The following is a 26,331-nucleotide window of genomic DNA, read 5'->3' on the forward strand; positions in this document are numbered from 1 at the left end:
AGGTTTGTCTACGTGACGTAAGTTCCACTAAACTAACAATTTTTTGGTGAAATTTTAATTCAGGATTGTTCTTCAAGAATGATTGGTCTAATAAATTTTTAAAGGTCCCTGCAATTTCTTATGATAGTGAAATTATTTAAGACCTTTATTAAGATTTATTTACAGTGCCCGCTCTCTCTAATACGGATCGGCGTAATCCGGACGAGTTATCGACGGTTACATTTAAAATAATTTTGAGGTCATGTATGTACAGGGATGGCCATAAAAATAGAATCAGCTCCGGAAAGACCACTATTTTACCATGAGCATTTTTGTTTATTCCAATTCGTTGAAATTATTTTGATATAGAAATGTTCAAATAATTATCTTACGCCAAACACTGGTAAAAATAAAAGGGTCAAATTGACCCTTTTCAAAAGGATGGATCGTATTTGACCCTTTGAAAGGTTCACTTTTGTATCTCTTGAAATTTAGTATGCACATTTATCACGAATAATCATGTTTTATTGTAAACTTATTACTGATATCATATTTCTCTCATCTGAGCGAACACCAAAGATCACTTTTTCATTGTTTTTTTATTCGTTTATTCCGGAATTAAATAGATGTCAAAACCGTGACCCTTTCGAAGGGTACCTGGTGACCCTTTCAAAGAGTCAAATATGATCCATCCTTTGGAAAAGGGTCAATTTGACCCTTTTATTTTTACCAGTGAATAAGTGTTGTTTTGGCCGCTGGAGATCTCCATTTTTCACAGAATACATCAATAGTGAAATTTGGTTTGAACAACACAATAGGACCACTTTCATTTAAATTAAAGAATGTGGTCTATAAATCGAATAAATTTTAATAAAGCCATATTTAGAAACCATACATGACAGTTTGCCAGTTTTTTTGGCCAAACTGAATTTCACTATTGACGTATTCTGTGTAAAATAAAGACCTCTAGCGGCTAAAACAACCTTTATACTACGATTCTAATAATTTGAAGATTTCTACTTCAGAATTATATCAACAAATTGGGAAAAAATACAAAAGTTAAAAATATAACCTTTGCAAAACGATTTTATTATTTTGGCCGCCACTGTATGTATATAATGTATATAATGAAAATGAATTATCCTGTGATGTTTTTTTTAATAAATGAAGTATAATAGAATAGAATTCTATAATTATGTCTTTCTAAGCTTCTGTAAAACTTTTATACTAATTCTACAAAAAATATTGTATTATATTTTCGAGACGTTGAACAAATTCAAAAAATCTATCCGGATAACAAAACGGACATCTGCCATATTGTCTCCCAATCATCCGAATAACAAAACGGGCACTGTATTTTGTATTTGTTAGTATAATACGAACTTCAGATTTAAGGTTTAGCCATATGTATTAACTTTTCTTTTAATTTTTCATATTAGACAAGATCTTTGATAAAACTGTGACTTGAGCTTAGATATCAAGGGCAAATGATTCACTACATTTTGAAAAATAAGCAAAATTACTAAGATTCTCCAGAAAAGCTATGCAAGCCATTGCGAGGAGACGACCTCGGGGCAGACCTAGGACAAGGTGGCTGAATCAAATTCAGGATATTGCCTAAGAGGGCCTTGGAATTGACCGTGAACATCTTTCAGAAGTGGCAGAGGATCGATAGCCGTGGGCTATTATCCTGGATGTCATGGGTTAATCGCCGCGACCCCAATAAGGATAAGCAGTTGAAAATGATGATGATGACTAATATCGTTTATTTTTAATACTTCACGACAAGAGGGACTGAGCTAAACCTCCAGTCTGAAGCTCGTATAAATTGCTCTCTGATATCGTTTGCATTAAAGTCTCAATACAGTGGGTGTCAATAGTTTGTTGCCTAATGTATGTTTGAAAAATTATGTAAAAAAATGATAGAAAAAAATACTTTTTCAAATTTTTCTTTTTGCAGATGAGTTCCCTGTAATCCGTAGACATTATTTATATTTTAAAAAAATTTGGTTTTATTTTATATCAAAAATATTTTTTTCCAAAAGTTGGTCATTTTTGAAAAATCAAAAGTTTGTTGCCTCATTTAAAAAACTAATTTAAAATGGTCAAAAATCATGCACAGTTTTGCACAGTCTTAAAGTATTACATAATTATTGGTATAAAAGCAGATTCGCATAATTCAGAACAATAATATTTCTATTAATCGATAACTAAGTGCTTTCTCTGTAGAGTTCGAGCAATAAAAGCCCGCAAGTGTGAATAAATTGAGTTTGGGGACATTATTCAGAGATGAGTTAGCTAAAAGCTTGAGTAAATTTTCATAGATCACATATCTTTAAGTTGCTTACGGGCTTTTCAAGTATCCTTTTTGTGAGGAATTTAACCTAGTTTATTATCTTATCATGAGATATAGCTTTAGGAACTTTTGCAATTAAAACAATTTTTTAGTCTGGAAAATTCACCAAGGAAAGCTCAGTTGTTTATTTAACGAAAGCTCTTGAGAGGAAAAAAAGTAATTATAGTGTATTTTCGTAAAATATTTTAACATATTATTTGCTCTTTCCGAGATTCTGTGATATTTATATAAAAGATGGAAAATCCTCCAAAATGATTTTCTATTTATTTATCCCCCCTTTTATATGGGGAAATCTTCACGTGTTTTTCACATCCTATTTTTGCACCCCTTCTCCCGATTGCAATTCGCATAGAGATGAAGCTTTTGACATTCTTTTCCATATAATTTCCTCTGAACATTGAGGCAAGAGATTAGCTGATAAGCTGGAGTGAAAATGAGGTTCTAAGCAGCAGCGTCGAAAAAAAAAGAAGCTCATGAAGGGAAGAAATAATATAGGAAATCCTCCAAGCACAATCTCTCATCATGATTACTATGGAAGGAGATTTTGGGGGTGAATCGACAAAAGAAAAGGGATTTTCCCGATTTTCTCGCTAACACATTGCAAGGCAAGAGATTCTTCTCCGCAAGAAAAGAGGAAAATAACCATGGAGGAAGCTTAATGAATTTTTTCATCTCACTGTCTCATTCGCTTTAGCTGCGGCAGTTTTTCCCAATTGAAAAGATGTGTCTGTGACATGGAAAAGATTTCCACCTTTTAATATCCCAACACTCCGGATGTCTGTTGGTGGCTGAAAGGCATTTTCTCATTGATAGGAATTGTCACGAAGCCTTGAGTCGCCTTTCCAGAAAATTCCCAACTCTACATCTTCCCGGGGGTCTCTCTCTCTCTCGTCATGCAAGAAAAAAAAATATGTGAAAAGAGGGAAAAACACATTTCCCGTCTCCAATTCGACTTCGAAAAGGGAGACGACTTTCACAATTTTTCTCCAAGTAATTTTCCCTCAAGAATAGATTTTTGGCCATGAACGCATTCAATGAGTTTCTATGCGATTTTTCTCAGATTAAATAAAGAAATATAGAGGACATACAATTTCACAAGAATTGAATGACTTGAACCCAGCCACTTTGGAAAATCTCGAGACCATTGAGAAAATTGTATATTTTCCAATCAATTTCCCTCGACATTTCCAATTATGACCTATCAACTTTTTTCTTGCTCTGCATTCGCAACAACCCTCCAAGTGGATTTTTTTATACTATAGCTATCCACTCCCCATCAAATGCATCACTCAATCTTTAATCACAAGGCATTTTTCGAAGTGCTTTCGGAATCATTGAAATGGAAACTCTAATCAGCAAAAAAATTTCATTTAAGTTTGACAATTTTTGCAAAACCCGGTGAGCGACAAGTAGCAGCAGTTGAACTCATTGACTATCATAAGTTGTTATCGACCGATAACACAGTCGTAAATCCATTTTCCGCTTAACAATTTAATATTTCTTCTATACCATTTTCTTCTGTCAATAAAAGGGTCGTATTGTACAGAAATGAAAAAAAATGAAATTAATTTGGTATAGGGGGATGAGTATCATTTGTGGCGTACCGTAGATGCGGGTGACTTTAAACGGTTTTCTTAGGCTTTTCTTAAATTCTTGTACTTGAGAATAGTCTTTAGACTATGTATTGGATGTCTTTACAGGACTTTGTTATACTTTCTATTTTTTAATTAAAAATATGTGACTGTGATATGTTTCTAGAATTTCGAACGCAATCGGTTAAGTTTGCTCTCATTGTAGGATACCAGGGACCTGAGTTCAAATCTCAAAGTATGGCGCCCTGGTCAGTAGCAACTCCGGCGATATCTAGAGTGAGCATCGGTCAAACCAGGTTCCCGATGGAGGCCTACAACTTTGAAGTTGCTAACTCCTTCATCCAGCTTGGGTCTAGTCTAGAATCACAGTTGACAAAATCAACAGAAGTCTGCTTTGCATATGGTTGCTGAAAGCTAACATGGTTTATTTCAGTCTATCAAGAGCTTTTCGGTCCAGAACCTTAAGCCTAAACACTAAGCTTTTACTGTGTAAGAGCCTTGACAGACCTGAGGATTAGCCGAGATACGGCTTAGCGTAATTATATTACAAATAATGTTTAAACTACATTTCCATAATTTTCCACAAAGTCGTCTCTCGGCTTAAGTCGTAAGTGTGTCTAGGGCATAAGACTATGTTCCTGCCAGCCCTCACGTATTCGTCTGAAACATGGGTCCTCAGCAAACAGAATTACGAACTCTTAGCCCTGTTTAAGAGGAGGATTCTACGACGGATTTTCGGCCCCGTATGTGAGGAGGGACGATTCCGGAACCTACACAAACATAAGCTGTTTGAGCCAGGAGCATGACGTTTCCTATGTTTCCCATATGTTTCTAGCATGCCGAAAAAATTTTTGAGTTTATTAGCTGTTTCCTGTCATTGTAGAATGAATTAGCAAATAATACGAACACAAAATAAAAACCAATTTAATAAAGAATAGGCAACCAAAAACTGCAAATTGGCAACTTACGTAGTTTTGGAGATATCTCGTGAAATGTGTACGAAAACAGGAAAAAATTACACTAAAACTGGTCGTATTTTTCAGAGCTAATGTCACCCCCTGGTCTGAGCGCTATGGAAAGATAACTTTCGTCAAGCAAATTTGGTTCGAAAGGATGAGGACAACTCAACCTGAAAATCTTTAGGGTCAGACTTTATGTTTCGAGGAAACGAGGCTGGTCTAGCCTTCGATGTACTGACGGCGTGAGACCAGATCATCAGGGGTGCTGAATTGGCAACGTATCCTAGGTCTGGCCAAGACTAGATTGTAGCACCCGTTAAGTAAGTAAGTTCGAAATAAATTTGCATGAGAAATTTCCTGGTATTTAAAGTATTCGAAATGTATCCAGTAAGCTTCACTGTGCTTAATTTCTCAGGGTTTAGTCTCGTTCGAAAACTCTGATTTTTGGGAAAAATCAAAATAAATGCTACAGTATTGTGGCATAATGTGATAGAACGGGAGGTAATTGCAATGGAATAATCACACTTTTTTAAGCTGCCTATGCACAATTTTGTTACTGAAGGTTTTTTCCCAGGTTTTTCATTTCAGACTTTCCAGATATAATGAACCAAATACAAGCTCACTGACTTCAGCTAGTTTCTTTGGGTATTTATTATTTGTAATTGTACAACATATTTTGAAAAAGTTATGTTTGTTTGAAGCTGCCCCATCTATGTGTTTTAGGGCAGAATCACATTGACAATAAAATGCTCGCCGTAGCCTCACTGTATTTCGTTAATTTACGCATTTTCATTATAATTCTTACGCAAATTTTCCATTACCGTATTACCTTATCTCATACTAGGTTGCACTGGGTGAAAATAATATAAGAAAATTGAAGAAATAAAACGAAAATGCGATAAACGGTGAGCAAAAAAAAAAACAGGAAGAGGAATTAATCGTACAGTTTTATCATATGAGTATGAGATAAGGTAATACGGTAATCGAGAATTAGCGTAAGAATTGCAATGGAAATGCGTAAATTAACGAAATACGGTGAGCATTTTACTGTCAATGTGATTCTGCCCTTAGTTGTCAAACCTATTGTTTATACATTTTTAATAACAATGACCTACAAAATGGATTCGTTTTGCTTATACGGGGCTTTGTCCAGAGACCTAGAAAGTTCAAATCTACTTCCAGATTTTATTTCTTTGCATTTTAGTCCACCGACACCTGGACTATGAGGTGGAAATCTGCTGGGACTTGTTCTCAAAGGAATAATTTACCAGTGAAAATTGAATTTCACAGAATAGAAGCAAAGCATTTTCAAGAAATCCCATTCACATTCTTTGTCCAGGGAGAGAGTATCCTCAAAAGTTCCTTGTTGCTATTCCCCAAATTCATTTCTTGTGGTGTCGTTTGTATCAATTTTCGGGAAATTGTTAATAATAGAATAAAATATGTGAATTACAAGAGTGTTGTTTTATAAATTTTCAACAAAAAGACCGATCAATTAAAAGGTCGTTCGGGGGCGTATTTGATGGTTATTCGAGTGTAAATTAAAATTGCACCACGTACCTAATAAATCGAGGTCACAGACGCTGATGTGACATGGGCAGTTAACACACGCTATATTTTTAATAGACTGATGATGGTCCAACTGTGGCCAGAGGTGACCACAATAGAAGCCGGAAATTGACATGTAATCTATTAGATTTTCCATTCTTTCGCCTCGTCCGTTGGCACACGTAGAAGTTGACCACATAATCCGCTTAGGATAGGGGTATAATGGTGTGAGATGGCATTGTGGGAATTTATGTGGGTGGATGGTCCTAACCATGGATTTTCCACGTATCAACTTCATCCCATTCCACCCTCTACACTTCAACAAAAACAGATATCGAAGGGGGAATTGAGGTCGTAGTGGCGAGACTCCTTAATTTTCCCCCAACCAAATCCTTCTTCATGCGATTTTTGTGGTTTCATGGTGCATCATTATCAATTCTCTGCACCTCCAGGAGTGACTTTAAGTACTTGCCGAGAAAGCTTCCCCTGATAATTTATGGCAATTCCATTGCTCAGACATCCTTAACACTCGGACTTTTCACTGGGGTGTAAGAAGTTCTATACGGAAAAATCCACCTGGATGGTGTGAGGAATCTCAATGGGTTTCCAAATGTCGGAGAAAGTGTGAGAATAGAAAGGACACTCAACGACTCTACCAATTTTATTTGACTCTACATCATGAGTTAAATCAAATTTTCACTCACACTTATTCCCCCAAATTGGTCTTTCAGGTGCTTGAAGCTTACTTTTGCGAGAAACAATGTCACAAGTTTCACAGGCGAGAAACTGAGAAAAAGTCTTAAATTCAATTGTTCCTAAATTTCAGAGATAGCACAACAAACTCACAAAATTTCTAGATTAAAACAATTGATAAACGTATGAAAAACTGTTTCAATTGAAAAGTTTAGTGATACATTAAAAATTTATACCACTTTGAGAGAACTTGCGGCATTTGTTGTGAGAGACATGACACTGATTATTGTTCGATTTTACTAAAAGAGCAAGGGAATAATTTATATGAAAATTCTCACTCTATGGACCATCATCAATCATCATTTTGATCATGAGCATGGTAAACTATTACATTTTACAATCATCTTTCAAAAGCTTTTCATCTATTCAAATCGGGTCAATGGGCACATTTAATATTAATTGCCCAAATTATAGAAGGGTTTTCATGGTTTAGAAAATAAAATAAAATTTATAACATTTACCGAATTGCAGTTCTAAACTTGTCAAACCACATCAATAAAAGACCTAATGGAACTTAGTGTAATAATGTACAAAACAATTGTATTAATGGAAAAAACTATTGCTTCGATTGAAGGTTTTCGGGACATATACAAAACACATATCGCACTTGCAAGGACCTGCAGCACTTGCCGAGAGAGACATACAACTGATTCTTGTTCAAATTATCAAATGCTTAATCAGCAAAATTTCAACCACAATAGAAATGATTTTTCTTGACTTTCTTGCGTTCTTTTTGAAGTGTCAGTGGGAGAGAAAAATAAATGAGATTGTCCAGAAGAAGATTAGCTTTCGCATCATCATCTATCATCTGTGCAAGTGTCAACTCTGCCCACGTTCCCTGAATTACCCTGCATTTTCTCTGCACTTTTCCACGAAATTTCATCTCAATGGAATCACCTTTCCACTTGGTGGCTCTAGGGGATGATTGTGGGTGATTTTTGGGGCCATCCACCCCCGCAGGGGACTTAGTCGTTTCATTTGGTGGTTCCTGGTGTAAATGCCATTAATCATCTTCTAAACTCCCTTGTGGACGACAGCGAATTGCATGAAATTGAAGCAATATATCAGTTGAGCGCATTGACATGGTAAGATTACAAGACTTTTTCCTTTTCGGTTTCTGGACGTGTTTCTCCTCAAAAAGAGTCACTCCCTGGCTCCTTCACCTCATGTCACCTGCCCATTTTCCTCCACATTGCGCGCGCCACAACAAAGGCCAAGATGGGATAAAAAAGAATTGATGATGGTGGAGCAAAAAAAAATAATAAAAGGTGGAGGAGAATGAAGCGATTGAAAATGAACAACAACACGATAAATCTCGTGGGCCTAATGAGACTCTCGATGGACTCTGACACAAGTTAAATGACTGCCAGACTCATTCCATAAGCGCTTTATTTGTACATTCAGCTGTCCATAATCTGTCAAAATCCTCTGTCGAAATTATTCAACGAGCTCTCATGAGGTGCTCACCAGAAATGCGGGGGATTTCTATCTCTTTTCACGTTTTCACGATGGAAATTGAGAGATTGAAAGGGTGGAAGTCCATTCCTGATATGTCTACTGTCGACCAATTTAAATCTAACATGGATCATTTTCAGAGACAGTTTTAATGTTTGGTACAGAAATCATTTTGGTGGGAGAATAATTTGAACCACCCAAATTGATTGTGGTCTCAGCTGTCCCGGATTTCTAAAAAGCTTCCTGACTCTCTCTTTCCCAAAGGTACATAATACTATAAGCAATTCAAAATCAAATAAGAAAAATCCAAAATTGAACTGACACAGATTTTCTTTGACAGCAACACATCGAAAAGTGCCCAAGAGTGGTTTTTCCAGCGGGAGGTGAGGAAAGTGCATTTGAGTGTCTCACCTTTTTTCTTCCCCTTGGCTTCCCCACAGGTGGTAAATTACACATGAGAGAAGGTAGAAGACCTAAGACGACAGCAATCTCAGTCCCAGTGACATCGTGTTATCCGGCGGTATGGTATAAAAATAAAGAAATGTGACAAGGAGCATATCCCAAGGGCTTATCATTCCATACTGTTTTGTACATCGAAAAGAATGGCAATAAAGAAGGGCTTTAAATGTATGAATTAATTTTTTATGCTTAAGACCTCTACACATTGGGAGCAATTTTCGTCAAAAATTGCATTTTTTGACAAAATTTTGAAGTTTCCGTGTACAACACTGCAACTAATTTCCTTCAAAAAAGCGATTTTTGACGAAAATTGCTCCCAATGTGTAGAGGCCTTTAAGCGTCAATGACACATTTTAATATTTAATTTTTTTCTAAGGGTTTCCTGCGGATATGAATAAAAAAAAACAATTTAGAAGAAGGCTTTCAGGCTTCGCACACACTCTGGCTGCGAACACTTCATATTTTTGATAATTTTATTCCATCGCAAAAGAGTGTTTCTTAAAAGTGGAAATATAAAAAAAAAAACTTTTCAACAAAAGAATTGCATCACGTTTCGAAAAAGATAAAAGTTATTGGAAGTTAAATTATACCAATAAGACGGTTTCCCGAAAAGCCCGTACTTCAAATAATTGATATTCCAATTTGCAGGTGCCCATCAAGCCTAATAAAAAGTGAAGATACTTTTCACTTTTCCTTGTAAAAATTTTGCAGATATTGCACAGCGACTTAAAAAAATTTCCTCGTAGTTTTTGTATTATTTCGGCGAGCATTATCTAATATGTACTTTTAGATAGCCTTTAATGCACGATTTCGAAATATATTAAAATGATAAGTCAATTCTCTTTAGGAAAAAACTTTCCAATAGTCTTCAGTGCCTCTATGCAAAAACGTATCTAAAAATTAAATGTCGAGAGGCCCCTGAAAATTTGCGTTCTTGCAAGTAAATTAAATTGTTAACATGCGCTGAATAACTTTCGTGAAAAACTTTTTGATATAATAAATTATTATTGCAAAGTGTGTCATATCCGCGTTAATTTAAAAAATACCTATGGTAAGAAAATTAATTGAATATTTTCCTGAATAAGTTCAACCGTAAGGGAATATTGTCATTCAATATTATAAAAGCATAACTATAGCCTCAAGTTTAATTCAGATGAACGAAATTCAATTTGTTTTCTTTTTTTATAAAATTTAAACTTTTTTTGTAAAATAATGGTTAATGTTAACTCATACACTGAGAAAAAAACGGGGGTGCGATTAACTTTTTTTCCTCATAACTTTAACACTTTTTAGGTGTAAAAATATATCACCATTTTTTAATGTTAATTTTACACGTTTTTAATTATAAAATTAACATGAAAAAGGGTAACTTTAACCCCTAATACACCTAAAAAGCATAATATTTACACCGATTTAGGATCAATAATGCAGGGTAAAATAAACATTTTTGGAATGTTATTTTAACTTTTTTGGATTTCTCTCAGTGTAATAATTTACAGTTTATCATACTTTTTTGAATAAGAAGGCATGTGAAACTACCGGTTAAGGATTAGTACGATTCAAAGTTTATTTAGTCCGACTTAAATGATTCAATACAGGTGGAAACTAACTGTTTTCTAAATATACAAAAACATTAAAAATAATATTTTGATTAGAATTTAATTTAAAATCTCTTAGTGGTTACGCTTATGATCTTTAAAACCATAAGAAGGGATTTCTGAAGGTCATTTGCGTAAAGAGTTGAAGTACAGTGTTGGCCGAAATTTTGTTAAGAAATCTATGTTCGAGAAAAATTTAAAAAAAGATTTTTTCATAATTTTTTTCACTTGGTTTCTCTAACATAGATTTGCCAGTAAGCTGTAAACTGTAAGTAAACTGTAGGAGGAAGTGGGGCACCTTTGAAAATGGGATTTTTCTCCTATGTTTAAGTGGAATTGTCCGCCATACCAAAATGTAATTTAGCTTCTCAATCTGTTTATTCAGCTAAATTATATCGCAATAAGGCTAAATTTTATTTAAAAATAGATTAAAAAAGAACCCAATTTCAAAGATGCCCCACTTCTCTCTACTACTGAAACAATTTCAAATAAAGAATCTCAGATAATATTTAAAGTATTATTTAAGATTTAGAGGTATTCAAAAACATGTAAAATAGAATTTATAAAATTAATGATTAGTTAATGATAAATACAAAAAAACAAAAAAAGAGGAAGAAAATCCTAAAAAATGAACCATTTATTAACCCTTTAATGACGAGACACTTTTTACGGACCAAAAATCAACAATAAAAATTTAACCGATAAACAAAATCAATGAAACGTCTTATTTCTGACTTTTGGAAAATCCAACAGAGTCTGATTCGGTGCATTTTTTTTACCTCTACGAGCGATAGGGACAAAAAGAACCTAAAAATTTAAGTAATTTTTCTGATTATACCAATGAATAATAATTTTCAGTCCAATGAAAAATATTATGTATGAGTATTGTAGTTTCTTTTTCCAAAACGGGTTTGCTTAAAAAAATATTTGAAGTATAAAAGTGCTTTTCGGGACATATTATGTGTATTTTGGGACACATCAAAAATCCTATAAATATTTGTTAAAATGAGTTCAGAATCATTGCATGCAAAGATGAGATAAAATGAAACAAAATTACAAAATTGATAAAAAAATAAAAATTATCAGTCATTGTGATAGCCAAGACATAAATAAAGAAATAGAAACTTATAAGAATTTGCAAGAAATTTGAAATAGTTCACATAAATTTAGATATAATTGCATTTTATAAATCTTTAAAGTCGTTCAGGATTAATCGATCAATAAAACAAGTTCTGCCAATTGACTAGAGATCTTTGGACGTCCTAACGTTTGTAGCATTTGTTATTTAAATAAAGTAGAGATATTAATCTATTTTTAAATAGGGGATTTTAATCATTTGTCAAGAAATTGAACAGATTAATGTGAATGTATTTAAATTGAGACTTTAAAATACATTTTCATGCTCAGAACAATTTTATCAAGACTTGCAGATATTTAACACTATACAGTGCGTGTTTCAATGCACTGAATGTCCAATAAATCACTCAAGGTTTTATATTTTTTCACAACTTTATTAAGACGGTAAACTTTCCTTGTTCCCCCTTTGTTTTACGACTTATTTGTGTTTTTATGTGTTTGAGATCTCAGTCATGATAGTGTTTGGCACAAAGACCCAAAGAATATCATTAAATTCACTCTTAGAGCATTATCTTACGAAATTTTTTTTATTACTCTTTTTAATATTATGCCTAAAAGTGACTGTCGAAAATTCTATTAGATTCCTCTACGGGATTGCAATGAAAATTTATCTTGTGGGTGTATTTTAACAGTGCCAGCGGATTAATTGCAGCTGTACGATAAAGTTATATTATTGTAGTGCATAATCCATTTCGACTATCTGTAAAGTCATTCAGCATAGTTGAGGAATTCCCACTTAAATTTCGCCAAAGAATGTTTATTTCTCAGTAATCCACTTATGTGGTAGTTTTGCGGAGAGAGAATTAAATAAAAAAAGAAAACAATTGATTTAGATGTACGAGAAATACCGAAATGAATAACCCTTAGTAGGGGAATAATTTTCTGCAGGGATGTTTTGTTGATGATGAAGAAAATCTCTCAGTCTGTCGTTTTCAGAGCCACAATGCCACGTGTGGGTGCTCTTGCCTAAAGATTCCCCAGGAGTGGGAATGAAAATCCGATTAGATGAAAAACCTTTCACGCTCCTCACACAAATTCCCGCATTCACGTACATAGTGGCGCCTTTCTCCTCTTATTTATTGCACTGATGTGTATCATGGAGATCCCTTCAATGGATCCCCACTGACAGTACAAACTTTGTTGGTGTCACCATGAAAAGGGCTCTTTTAGCACTGCACATTCATCCTAATTGCATCTGAAAATTCTTCAACATTTCATATATTCTCTGTCAATTTTTCTTTTTACCTTTTGTTAAAGAGGAAAATGCACCATTTTTCACACTGAATCATCTGATTTGAAATAAGCTTGAATTCCAAGATAAAACTCACCAAAATGAGAACTATCAGCATTAATTCCATTAGGAATACTGATTCTGCTATTTTAAGTGATTTTCCTTGTCAATTGAGATTTTCTCTATATTATTCAAAAGCGTGCTTCATTTAGGATGAATTGACCAGCTACAGAACTGGTCGATTGCAAGGAATTGCAGCAAATCTTTTATGTATTCTCAGTACGTACGTGGATCGGAAGGTTTTATGTTAAAGTTTTATTGCATGAAGCGGAAGCACTACCAAGGTGTTTATTTTAATTATTTGGCCAAGGGGTTATCTTGAGAGTTAGGGCGGTTAGGGCTATAGGGCCTAATCCAAAAAAATAAATATGAAGGTGAAATTGCAGGAATTTCCAGTATATATTAATTCATTTAGAATCCTCATGCTTGATATGAGGAAAAACAGATCAAAATTCTGTATTTCCATTAGTACGAAAAAACCTAAAAAGTTGAAACATCTCTATGACAGAGTTGAATTAACTCGAAGAATATCGATGTAATTGTTACTCCTTTTTGTTGTAAATTTTAGTAAATAGAGTTGAAGCAACTCTTCTTGAGAGTTGAATTAATTCCTCGGATATCGATGTAATTATTACTCTTTTTCGATGTAAAATTTCATCTCGACTGAAGTATAGGGTGGAATCACCACTTCTCACCAGTGCTCCTTTTCGTCAATTATATTGAAATCGCTATTTCTCGCGATTTATGAAATAAATGAACCGCAAAGTTACTTGTATTTTTACTGCTGCTACGTGTAGAGTCGAAAAAGACTAATTATTCGTTTTGAATTTACGATTTTGAGCATTTTTTAGAGCAATATTTTAAGCAAGTGTATCGCATCCAATATTTCTTATCCAATATACTAAGTGTTATGAAATTTTCATCAAGCAAAATGTACCTTTTTGGATAAATAATTTGTCTATTGAATATTTAATTAAACTTGTGGAATAGATAAAATTAGTATTTAGTTAATTAATATTTCATTTTATATTATATTTATATAAAGATGAGGCGTGGCAAAAAGTGGCAATATTTTGGAATGATTTTACCACCTGTCGCCATCTCTTTTCAATAGGAGACGCTAACTTCACTTCGTGGATTCTCAGTTGTAAAATTTGGATTGTTCACTTTATGCAATACTCCAATAGTTTGATTTCTCAAATAAAAGCGAAGAAATATCATTTAAAATGAGTAATAATAGGATGATCATGAGGAAAGAGAAATACTAAATGTAATCTTTACATAATATTGCCCAAAATAATTGAGTTTGAACCTTTCCAAGTGGGTGGCGAGAAGTGGTTACAGAACTGGCGAAAAGTGGTAAAAAGTGGCGACGAAGTGGTTATTTTTGCATTATTAATAAAAATCAGCTTTTTAAGTAGTCCAAGATTAAATTGGGGGACTATTGTTTTCATGAATCTGCAGCTAATACATTGAAGTAAACTTGTGTCAAATTTGAGTTATCTTGTACTAAGGGTTCAAAAGTTATAATAAAATTAATTCCCGTTTTTCCTAAACATGGCGATAAGTGGTTACTCCACCCTATGTTTAAGTGTTTTCGTTTTAAGAATATACTTCAGTCAAGAAGATTTTCGTGTGGTAAAGTTCATATAAAAAATCAACTAGAAATATACCGAACAGTGTTTTGTGAAGACATGTGCGTACTTATGCGTGATATTTCGCTCGGAACATGGGGAATTTGAGGTTAAAAAAATATTATACTAAAGAAAATGATAAAGTTAAAAAAACATAAAATTGCAAAACATATTCATTTTGATATTTGAGAGTTATTTTAACTCTAAAAAAGATTTTTCTTTACTCTTGAAACGAGTTAGTTTAACTCTTAAAACGAGTTATTTTCGAGTTTTTATATTCGGAGGATATTATACTTAATAGAAGTAAAATCAACTCTAATATATAGTTGATCGAAAATCACAACGAAAAAGAGTTAATTCAACATCGATTCGAGTAAGTTTTACTCGATTATTTTTCTGAGTGTAGCAAAAAAAAATCTGCTCTATTTTAAATAATAATAATAATAAAATTAAAAATTAATTTAATCATCATAGATTTAATTGAAATTTTTAAGCATAGAATAATATGCAAAATACGAGGAAATTTAATTTGATTTTGTATAATACAAAGCTCATTTGTTTTAAAAATTACTTTATATTATAGTGTTCTAATTGCATTTGCAGATAATGTGGAAAACTGCATTGAATTAGTTACAAATCCTGTTGAAGGCTTCATTCATTCATTTTAAACCGATCTATTCCTAATGAGATCGTGAGCTAGGAAGGATTAAATACAATTTCAAACTAAATTGACACTTTCATAAGTCAATCTTGCAAATATTTTTTGCATTTTTTTAAATTTAATTTATTTAAAGCTACAGAATTTTTCAATTTAACAGAATTTTGCAAAAATATATTTTTCATTCTTTATTATCAAGATTTAATGTTGTTTTTTGTCTTTCTAAATTTGACTTATTGCTCTGTGAAAATTGCGTTTTATGTTTTTAATGAAAGCACATTACTAATCACCAGAGGAACATAATCTTGTCTGAGAAGTAGAAAACGTCATAAATATTGAATAGCATCTGAGGATACATCTTTCTAGGCTATCCGCAGCCAACTCTCGGAAGTTCTTTCATGCAGCTGTGAACAAAGACGTTGAATGTGAAAGCGTCTCTCGGAAGTGCTTTTGGCGAAAGCTTTGCTCATTTCGTGTCACCATTAAAAATTCACACCTCCGCCCTTCAACGTCACTGAAGGTGGCACGAAATGTGCCCCTCGAGGTGAGAATGTGAATCAAAAGAATATCATAATTAAAATCGTGTTAATAAAGATTGATTGCGTTGTGCCAACAAGCCCACACTGTGGTGGTTCTAATTGGGGCACATTGTGCGATGGTTGTCTGGCAAAAGGTGCGCCTGACGATGGCAAAAACGCCCAGGTAATGAAGGTTCACGTGTGGGAGACGTCTCCCTTAAGGTATGAGGTTGAAATGAGTCTCTCAGCATACATCGATCTTCCCACCAACATTCACCCTCGGGGCTCCATTGAGTTTCGCACTACCCTAAATTTACAGTTCTATGGGGAAAATTGGCGGAATTGAATGTCATTTGATGAGTATGCATCAAGGGCAAAATGAAAGTCTATGTCTCGCCTGTATTAGGGATTGTGCGAAGGATATTCGTGAGAGGAAATGAAGAATGCCATCAGAGTGGAAGATTCTCAGATGATCACACAAGAGGATATTGAAGTAGCATTTTCGGGAAAGCACCCAAAAGCTCTACTCCCTTCCCACCTCTCTCCCCACTTGCCACCAACCAGGAAGTTCCATCAGAGAGTCCACTTTGGATGAAATTGTCGTACCCTGACTTCTTCACGCTTCACTATCTCAATTGCAATCACTGAGATTCTGTGCTGAAGATTCTTCTCCAAAAACTGTGAATTGGACTCTTCAGCGAAAATTGAGGGTTTTCCCCATTCAATGGCACTCAGCTTCAATCATGATCGATTTCCGAGAAACAATTGAGACACTCTTTGCCAGTGGTCTCTCTCTAAGGATTTTCCTCTGTGGGTTACTTGAGCCATTGAGAAAAAGGATGCCTAAATGATATGCTATATTATTCACATAAACTGAATATACCAAATAAATCCTTTTTGTACCGACAATGTTATTTAAACATCACAGAAATTGTACATTAAAAAACAAGCATTTTATAGAAATATTGAGGAAAAGCTCTTGATTTAAGCTGACCATTAAATTTTTCCAGTACTTCATTGAATTTTCGTGGAGATGGAATGAGACGGCGGTGGTAAATTGCACGGAACGAGTAAAGCTCTAAAAGGACTCTTCAACTAAAGCTGATATTGATAGCTTGTGTCTCCAATCAATCAGTCGATAAAAGAGGATATTGCGATGAATCACTGTTTCCAAGATTATTTGGTAATCTTACGACAACTGCTGGGATGATCAAAAGGACATTTAGTGCTCAATAGAAACCTTGACAATCTACGTATTTAGCTGGAGCAATAAAAAGCAAAGAAATATTAAAGGCAGAATCACATTGACCGTCAAATACAGTGAGGAGCATTACAAGCATAATCGTTAGTTTATTTTTTTTAACTACGATTATTGTTGTAAAACTTCAGAGAAACGTGAAGCGCCCAACGCACAATGACTTTTGTTTTGTAAACATGCTTTTGACATTTCAGTGAGAGTGAATGAAACATAGATCTAGTCATCCCGCTCTCTCTTATATGCCAACACACAATAACTTTTGATTAGTAAACACGTTTTTGACATTTTAATGAGAGTGAGTGAGATCTAGGTCTAGTCATCTCGCTCTCTCTCATAGAAAATTTTGAAAACATGTTTACAAGCAAAAATTATTGTGCGCTGCGTTATAGGAAATTTTGAATACATGTTTACAAACAAAAGTTATTGTGTGTTGGGAATGGGAATAATGCCCAGCGCACAATAACTTTTGTTTGTAAACATGTTTTTAAAATTTCCCATGAGAATGAGTGAGATGACTAGATCTAGATCTCACTCACTCTCATTGAAATGTCAAAAACATGTTTACAAAACAAACGTTATTGTGCGTTGGGCATAATGCCCAACACACAATAACTTTTGTTTCTAAACATGTTTTCAAAAGTTCCAATGAGAGAGGGCGAGATAACTAGATCTCGGTTTCATTCGCTCCCACTGAAATGTCAAAAACATGTTTACAAACAAAAGTTATTGTGGGTTTCTAAAAAGGTGTAATATTATTATGTGTAATGTGAAATTGTGTAATATGGAATGAATAATGCAAGTTTTCCAGCCGAATGTAGAATGGCGACTTGTCAAGGATCCTCATAACTCTCATGAGCTCGGACAATTCCTCAGAGAGGAAGAACTAAGAAATTCTCGTCCACTTGGAGAATTCGAGAAATCCTCGGAAGTTTGAAAACCAAAATTTGGGGGTGTTTCAAAATAGCGGAAGGCGACCTGGGGAGATGAATTTGATATCACCATCTAATCTCGTCTACCCGATATTTAACATTTGGCAAAAACCGTTTTTTCGATATTCCTTTGCGTCTCTTGCCAGAAGTGTTTATACTACGTAGAATTGGTCGAACGGATAGCCACGCAAATCGGTTTTTGACGGGTATGATAATCGTGATCCATACACTAAAAGAAAAATCCGAAAAAGTTAAAATAACATTCCGAAAAAGTTAATTTTACTCTGCAGTATTGATCCGAAATCGGTGTAAATATTACCATTTTTAGGTGTATTATGGGTTAAAGTTACCCTTTTTCATGTTAATTTTATCCTTAATAAGGTGTAAAATTAACATTAAAACATGTTGATATACTTTTACACCTAAAAAGTGTTAAAGTTATGAGGAAAAAAAGTTAATCGCAGCCTCTTTTTTTCTCAGTATAAGAATAAAAACATAATACATGCAAATATTGATTCTGAACTGAGGAAGTCGCATTTCACCTCGAATCATAGAAGCAGAAGGTCTTTTAATTAACAATTTTCATATTTTTTTAAACGAAATTTTACAAATTCTTTTATTTTTTTTCGACTAATTTTTCATATTACATGATGAGATAAGCTTAGTTAGTGCGTTTTTTCTGGTGAAAATTTTGAAAATAGTAATTATTTTGAACAAAGCGGTTAGAACTTAAAAGTCAATGTGACTTTGCCTTAAAAATTAATCCATATTTAGGAATAAAGGTCTATAATTTTGAAGTGTCATAACATTTCAGTATCCCTTTGGTAGAATTAGTACCAAAAACCTTTATGCACTAGTACCAAATACAATTTAGTGTCAATGAAACATATTTGATGGTGATGTGGAGTTGTAGTAAATAAAGATATGAAATTTTTCAGTATTCTGTCTGCAGACTTCTATTCAATGTCATGCCATTGATATCCTAGCAAATGGAGAGTGACAATTGAAATCAGATGATAGTTTTTGAATATCTTGAGAGATAGAACAAATCCTAAACAGTTTAAATTTTTACCACGAGTCGGAGGAAAATTGGAAACATAATAGTAACTTTGGAGAATCTTAAAAGTTAATAAAGAAAAGTTAGAATGATATTAATGATATAAAGCGTGTCCACAATAAAATTGTTCCAAATGATTTGATATTTTTATGACAGATTTCACTAGCTCCGCATTTTCGTTTTTTGTAAACATTGTAACACGTATTTTTATCTTTCTTTTAGTGCAATGGTAAAAATAAAAGGGTCAAATTGACCCTTTTCAACAAAAATGAATCATATTTGATCCTTTGAAGGGTTCACTTGAATTTTTTGAAATTTTGTATGCACATTTATCACGATAGATTATGTTAAATCGTAACTTTATTACTCTTCTCATATTTATCTCATCTGAGCGAACACTAAAGATGACTTTTTCATTGTTTTTATTCGTTTATTCCGGAGTTAAATAGTTGCCAAACAGTGACCCTTTGAAAGAATCATACGGAAAGGAAATACGAAATAATAATGGAAAAGAGAAGGGAACTGATCGTGTACACGTATCTAAAAAATTATGGAATCAATTACGCGGACCTTGGAAAACTCACAACCTCATGCCAGACCGTCCGGAGGGTGATTCTTCGTTTCCTCGACAGTAAAACCACTGTCAAGAAACCCTGATGTGGAAAAAATCGGGGTATTGGAGATCGAGATTAGGAGAAAAAGGTGATCATGCGCTACAAGAACAATCCTTCGACATCTGTGAGAGATATGGCTAAGAAACTTAAATGTTCTCCCAGTCTTGAGCACAAAATAAAACAGAGGAATGGACTGAAGACTTTTAAGGCCTAAGCAGCCCCTCATCGCACGGATGCACAAAGTCATCCAATAAGCATTTTTTTTCTTAATATAGTCTTGTAGAATTCCCTAAGTAAGGCATTATAGAACCAAAAATCTTTTTAAATGCTTATAACGCTCTTGGTTTCATCACTGAGATTACTATAAGTAAAGTGGCGCACTCTTAAGGATCTTAAGAGCTTCTATAGGAATTAAAACAGCAAATTCTCACTTTAAATCTCTCAAAAGTCCACTAAAAGACTTATCTAATACTTGGTTCTATAAGGCAGCTATTTTGCTTCTTGAGCAGTTAGCTAAAACGGCTAAAACACGAGCTCGAAGGCTGCACGATAAGATGATGTCTGGCTTTAGTGGGTGCATCTTGATGGATGATGAAACATACGTAAAAGGAGACTTCAAACAATTATAAGGACAGCAATATTACACTGCAAAGTCTCACACAGGATGTAAGAAAAAGTACAGGTACAAAAAATATGAAAAGTTTCCAAAAAAATACATGGTTTGGATGGCGATCTGCTCATGTGGACGTCAGAGCAAGGCGTTTTTTATGCAGGGCAACATAAACTCGTCAATTTACATCAAGGAGTGTCTCCAAAAACGCCTGTTGCCTCTGTACAGATGCCATGATATACCCCCTATCTTCTGGCCAGATTTGGCGTCGTGCGATTACTCAAAAGTAACCAAAGAATGGTACGAAGAGAACGACGTTCGTTATGTACCCAAGGAGGTGAATCCGCCAAACACTCTAAATCTCCGTCCAGTTGAAACATATTGGGCTATTATCAAATACGATTTAAAGAAGAAGACCAAACGCGTCGAGAACATCGAGGACTTCAAGGAAAAAAAAATGGAATGAAACAACCAAGAACCGCGGTGATGATCTTGTACAGACCTTGATGGGAGGACTCAAGAAGAAGATTCGAGATTTCGCCAATCAACACACAGAGAAATTTTAGTGGCATAACAACTCCAAATGGTGTTGTCGGACACACCAACCTCAACCCCAAAATCAACTAACCCCAATTCGGTGTTCAGAATACACCAAGTGGTGTCACAAAGTAACTAACACCGGCTTTGGGTTTCTGATTACACCAATTTTACACCAATTATTAACACCAAATTTAGCGTTGTTGGAACACCATTGTGGATTTTGTATCACACCATCTCAAGAAAATATAGGTGTTCCTTTTACACCAATAAATGAAAAATGTCTACAGATTTGCAACTAAAACTAAATGATCAAAGGATTTAGAATTAGGGCATTGGCATTCATTGGATGGGATTTGAAATTAAATTTCTGGGTGTTTCTATTTAAGAATTTTCCATTTTTCTGCGTGATTTTTATTAATTTTTGACCATTGTTTGAGGGCTTGGGGCCCTCCCTGGATGATATTCTCTGTATTTCAAAGCCATTTGGTGCGTGAAAATCTTTTTCCAACATTTAAGCCTGCGCCGAGATTTGAACACGCGACCTTTGTGATGACAGTCGAGCATCTTCCAGCTGCGCCACGAACTCCTATAATGTATTCAAAGCATATCGGGAACCGTTGCATCGGCACACACGATATTCCAAAATTAGAGATTACAATTAGAATTACAGATTTGCAACTAAAACTAAATGATCAAGGATTTAGAATTAGGGCATTGGCATTCATTGGATGGGATTTGAAATTAAATTCCTGGGTGTTTCTGTTTAAGAATTTTTCATTTTTCTGTGTGTGTGGTCGATGGTGAGCGACGAACACCGTTTGGCGTTGCAACAGCACTGTTTAGAAAATTGATGGTGTTACTTTTGCACCATTTCAGAGATTTCTGTGGCGGAGTTAATACAACACCGCCAAAGCATTTCATAGAACACCATTGATTCAAAACTAGGTGTTAATTTGGTGTGAATGCTACTACGTTTGGTGTTCAAGCAACACCAACACCAAATTCAACCCCAAATTCAACACCGCTTTCTCAAAATCACTTCTCTGTGTGAAATATTTGAATAAAAAATATAATATATCTAATAAATCTACAATGAATCTAAGTTTCAAAAAATATTTTTCTTGGGAACTATTCTTTACTATTCTTGGGAACAATTTTATCGTGGACACTCTTTAGCCTGAAAGCTAAAAGGTTTCTAGTATATCCAAATTGAAGTGATGATACATAACATCTGATACACAATTCCTGGCAACTAAATGTAAAGGGAGTAACCAACCAGTGTGATTAAAATTTCTCAGCATGACTTTAGCATTTGATATGCATTAGTTCCAAAGAAGATACTATTGATGTATCGAATATAGCATATTGCCATAGTTTGGTAAGCTTCCATTACAATTGGCAAAAGTTTTATGATGTCATGAAATTTAAAAAAAAATTAAGGATTCTCCAGAAAAGCTATGCAAACCATTGTGAGGAGGCGTCGACCTCGAGGCAGACCTAGGACAAGGTGGCTGAATCAAATTCAGAATCTCTAATTTAAACAAAACTTTTTGAAATGTACATCAAAATGAAAACCTATTGAAAAATTTTGGCAAACACTTGCTACAAAGCTTTTTTCCTAGTATACGCTCAACTTTCTCTCCCTGTGAATTCGAGCAATAAAAAAATGAGAAAAAAGTGTTCTGAATTCCTGTACGAAACAATAAAGTTTCAGCTTTTTCTTCGATTCTCCTTTCCCATGTTTGCCACCCTCTTTTGGTATTTATTCCGAAACCATCCTCATTTTCTCTACCAACATGTGGTATCCAATCGAATTGATGATTGGAGCAAAAGTATTCTTTGTTGCTGTGTTTTTTTTTTCTATCCTCAGAGGAAGTCAGTGAAGCTTTCCTGGAAGAGAATTTCCCCTTGTTTCTGTCTATGTTAATTGCGTTGCGTTTTGGGTTCACCCATGGCGTGCCAAAAAGGCGATTCTACCCTCTGCTGGGATAAAATCATCAATAGAAATTCCTCATGATTTGCTGACTTTTGCCATTCAACTCACGATTTTGGGAATGGTGGGGTGTATTTGTGGAATTTTCTACCCTTTCTACCTATACAGAATGTCCTGGGAAAAAGCACACTCCTTGATGTAGCAGTTCTTTTGAAGCTTCTCCTAATTTGTTTTTCTTCGGGTAAGAAATACACCATCCCGTGGGAGAGGGTCGGAAGACACGGGGTGTAGGACGTAGTGAAGAAATGGCGTTGCTTCTTTGACCATCTCTTTTGGGTATAAGGTCTGTAAGAGTTTCCTCTATGGCATCGCTCAGGGCCACGTAGTATAAAGCTCTTGAGAATCCTCATGAATACCTCTGCTTCACTTTCAATGGCAACACAGCCATAGACTATCAAAGGAGCTTCAAAACATTTTCGTTTATTTTCATGTGTTTTGTTATGTTTAGCAGTTTTTTTTTCTCTTCCCTCAACATCCATCCTCTGGCGCATTTTCACCCATCATGTAATTCTCAGCGCTCATCGTATTTTTTTTGCCACCGAACCACCCCCGCACTAAAGCTCATTTTGGTGAGAGAATACCATACCCACCATGAGCTTTTCTCCCTGGCAGAAGCCGCCTCTATCTCGTTTTTATTTATACTTGTTGTTTTATATTTTTCTCCTCTCACTTTTTTTCCCTCTTTTTATTCCATACCATCAAATATACCGATCAGCAAGGGTGGTTCACAGTTCTTTTTTTTTTTCTTCCAAAGCTCAGGTATGGAGTTTTTCCTGTATTTCTTCTCTCAGCTACGCACATAAAAGAAATTGCTGTCCTCCCCATTTGCCGACGTGTCTCGAGAAGATATTTTCATTTAAGGGACGATTCACCAACAACATTCACTTAATTCACGAAACAAGACACTGACAAGGGAGAAACTGTCCTCAAACCCTCTATGTCCTTTCTGCAGCATATACCTAACCGATAACTGATTTGTATGCAGCTTTAATATTCAATTTCATGGAGAAAAGGTTCTTTAAAATGACCATTCAATAAAGCGAAGGGAAGTTTATGCAAGGGGTAGGTAGGGCGGGTAGGGCATAAAATCATTCGAATTCAAATTTAAATTCGACTTTTTTATATAGCTTTATTTCTTTAATTTTAATTCATCGAGAGTTCAAGAAGAAAGTATATCTTTCTGTGATTCTATTTATTCGTTGTTAATCTGAAGATCAAATGGTTAGATATGAACTTCAAGCCAAAACTTTTAAATAACTTTTCAAAATGGGTTTTTTTCGCAAGCAAATTTTAGACTTTAAGAGTTAGTAATCATTTCTGATTTTGTATGGTGTATTATTAATCTTTTAATGATCATGAGACACCGGTGTCCTAAAAACGAAAACAATTTGGAAGAGAAAAAAACTCCTATAGCCAAAAAAAATTTTTTTTGAGGACACAGGTGTTCCACTCGTTCTTAAAGGGTTAATCATTTTATTAGGGATGAGGTTCGGTTCGGTCAGTCCAGATTAAAATCAAAAAGTGCGATATTTTGATTTTTTGTTTTTTTTTTTAATCTTTGGATAGGTTTAAAGATTATGTAGGCTGACTTTTTGTTTGTACATTATGTCCATTCCCAAAACCCGAAAAAAATACAGTAGAATGCACTATAAATTAGGTATGAAACATTTTTATCTGAAAATCAATCCTATTACTTTTAAAACTATTTTGGGGGATCTTTTGAGAGAATTATGAATCGGTTCAAATCGGTTGAGATCCGGTAAACGGTAAATGATGCGAAAGTACTTTTGCGGTATAGCATCTAAGTCGCGAGTTCGAGCATTTCGCAAAGCCTGGGACGCTTTGCCACCCCTTTTTATATAAACATATAATAAATTTTTTAATATTTTAATGGACGGTTAAACATTCTTTTTAAAAGTTACCGGTAAAATCTTAGAATAACTCTAAATATGAAGCAACGATTGAGACAAGTTTAAATTCAAATACAAAAAGTCTTTGAATTTTTGACAAGTGTACATTGGCTCTGTAAAAGAATTCTATCGGGACAATCATCTTCCAGATGGACCCCTAAATAAAAAAAAAATTCAAACCAATAATTAAGGGATAATTTGAATATTATTCTATTTTTAGGAAAGTTTTGACCAACTCTTCGAAATTTCCATTTTATTTATAGGTTTATACACTGAGAGAAATCCGAAAAAATTAAAATAACATTCCGGAAATGTTTATTTTACCCTGCAGTATTGATCCGAAATCGGTGTAAATATTACGCATTTTAAGTGTATTAGGGGTTAAAATTACCCTTTTTCTTGCTAATTGTACCCTCAAAAAGGTACAAAATTAACATTAAAAAATGTTGATATATTTTTACACATAAAAAGTGTTGAAATTTTGAGGAAAAAAGTTAATCGCACCCTTGTTTTTTTCTCAGTGTATGTTTATAGGATTTTAAAAATCATAAATCGATAGATAAATTGTGTAGAGGTTTGATGCGATCTGTTGGCCGGAAATACCAGGCTTTATTTGAGCGCCTTATGTCAATCTAACAAACCTTGCTCTAATAAATCAATATATCTATAAAAAATATATATTTGTTCTATTATAGATTACTGAACACTGAGAGAAATCCGAAAAAGTTAAAATAACATTCCGAAAATGCTTATTTTACCCTGCATTATTGATCCGAAATCGGTGTAAATATTATGCTTTTTAGGTGTATTAGGAGTTAAAGTTACCCTTTTTCATGTTAATTTTACACCTAAAAAGTGTTAAAGTTATGAGGAAAAAAAGTTAATCGCACCCCCATTTTTTTCTCAGTGAATGACCTTATGAGATACTTTTGTCCAAATGAAGCATTTTGAAGGAAATCACTTTTATATAAATGCACGTGAATCGAGTTAAAACGTGCCGAAATTCTCCATTTTAATTTAAATAATTTAGACGAGCTTTTTGAGCATTCAGCGAACTGTGAATTTCTTAAATTCTTGCCGTCAAAACTTTTATGCTCCTCAGATATTAAAGCAGTTATTATGTCTCTCAAAGTTTTCCGGGGAATGCTGGGTATTTTTTCTTAAATTGCCTATCCTTATGGTATACGTTCACGTAAAGAAAGAAAATTTAGAAGCATAAGAAAAAATTGAATTTTTTTATGGGTCATATATAATCCATTTGTCCTAAACGGGTTAAGGATGCGTGGGGCTTTTCGATAAGCGGGTGTATTTGACCCTGGGTTGATGTGATGATTCACGATACGTTCCGTTTAAGAAAAACATTGTTAAATATCTGTTTAGAATTTCAAATGCTAAAGATTTTGTGAGAATTATTCGTCATATTTTTATTTTTTGAATTTATAGCATTAATTCTTTTTTTTAAAATTAAATCTTCCTAGAGTTT

At 34.3% G+C, this 26,331-nt stretch overlaps 1 protein-coding gene across 1 annotated transcript in view; it reads right to left on the minus strand.

Annotated features, from left to right (window-relative positions):
• LOC129802802 (protein slit) overlaps nt 1-26,331 on the minus strand; it is a 133,215-nt gene that overhangs the window by 47,951 nt on the left and 58,933 nt on the right. The window lies entirely within an intron of this gene.

This window comes from Phlebotomus papatasi, chromosome 2, assembly GCF_024763615.1.
Source record: "Phlebotomus papatasi isolate M1 chromosome 2, Ppap_2.1, whole genome shotgun sequence".
NCBI lineage: Eukaryota > Metazoa > Arthropoda > Insecta > Diptera > Psychodidae > Phlebotomus > Phlebotomus papatasi.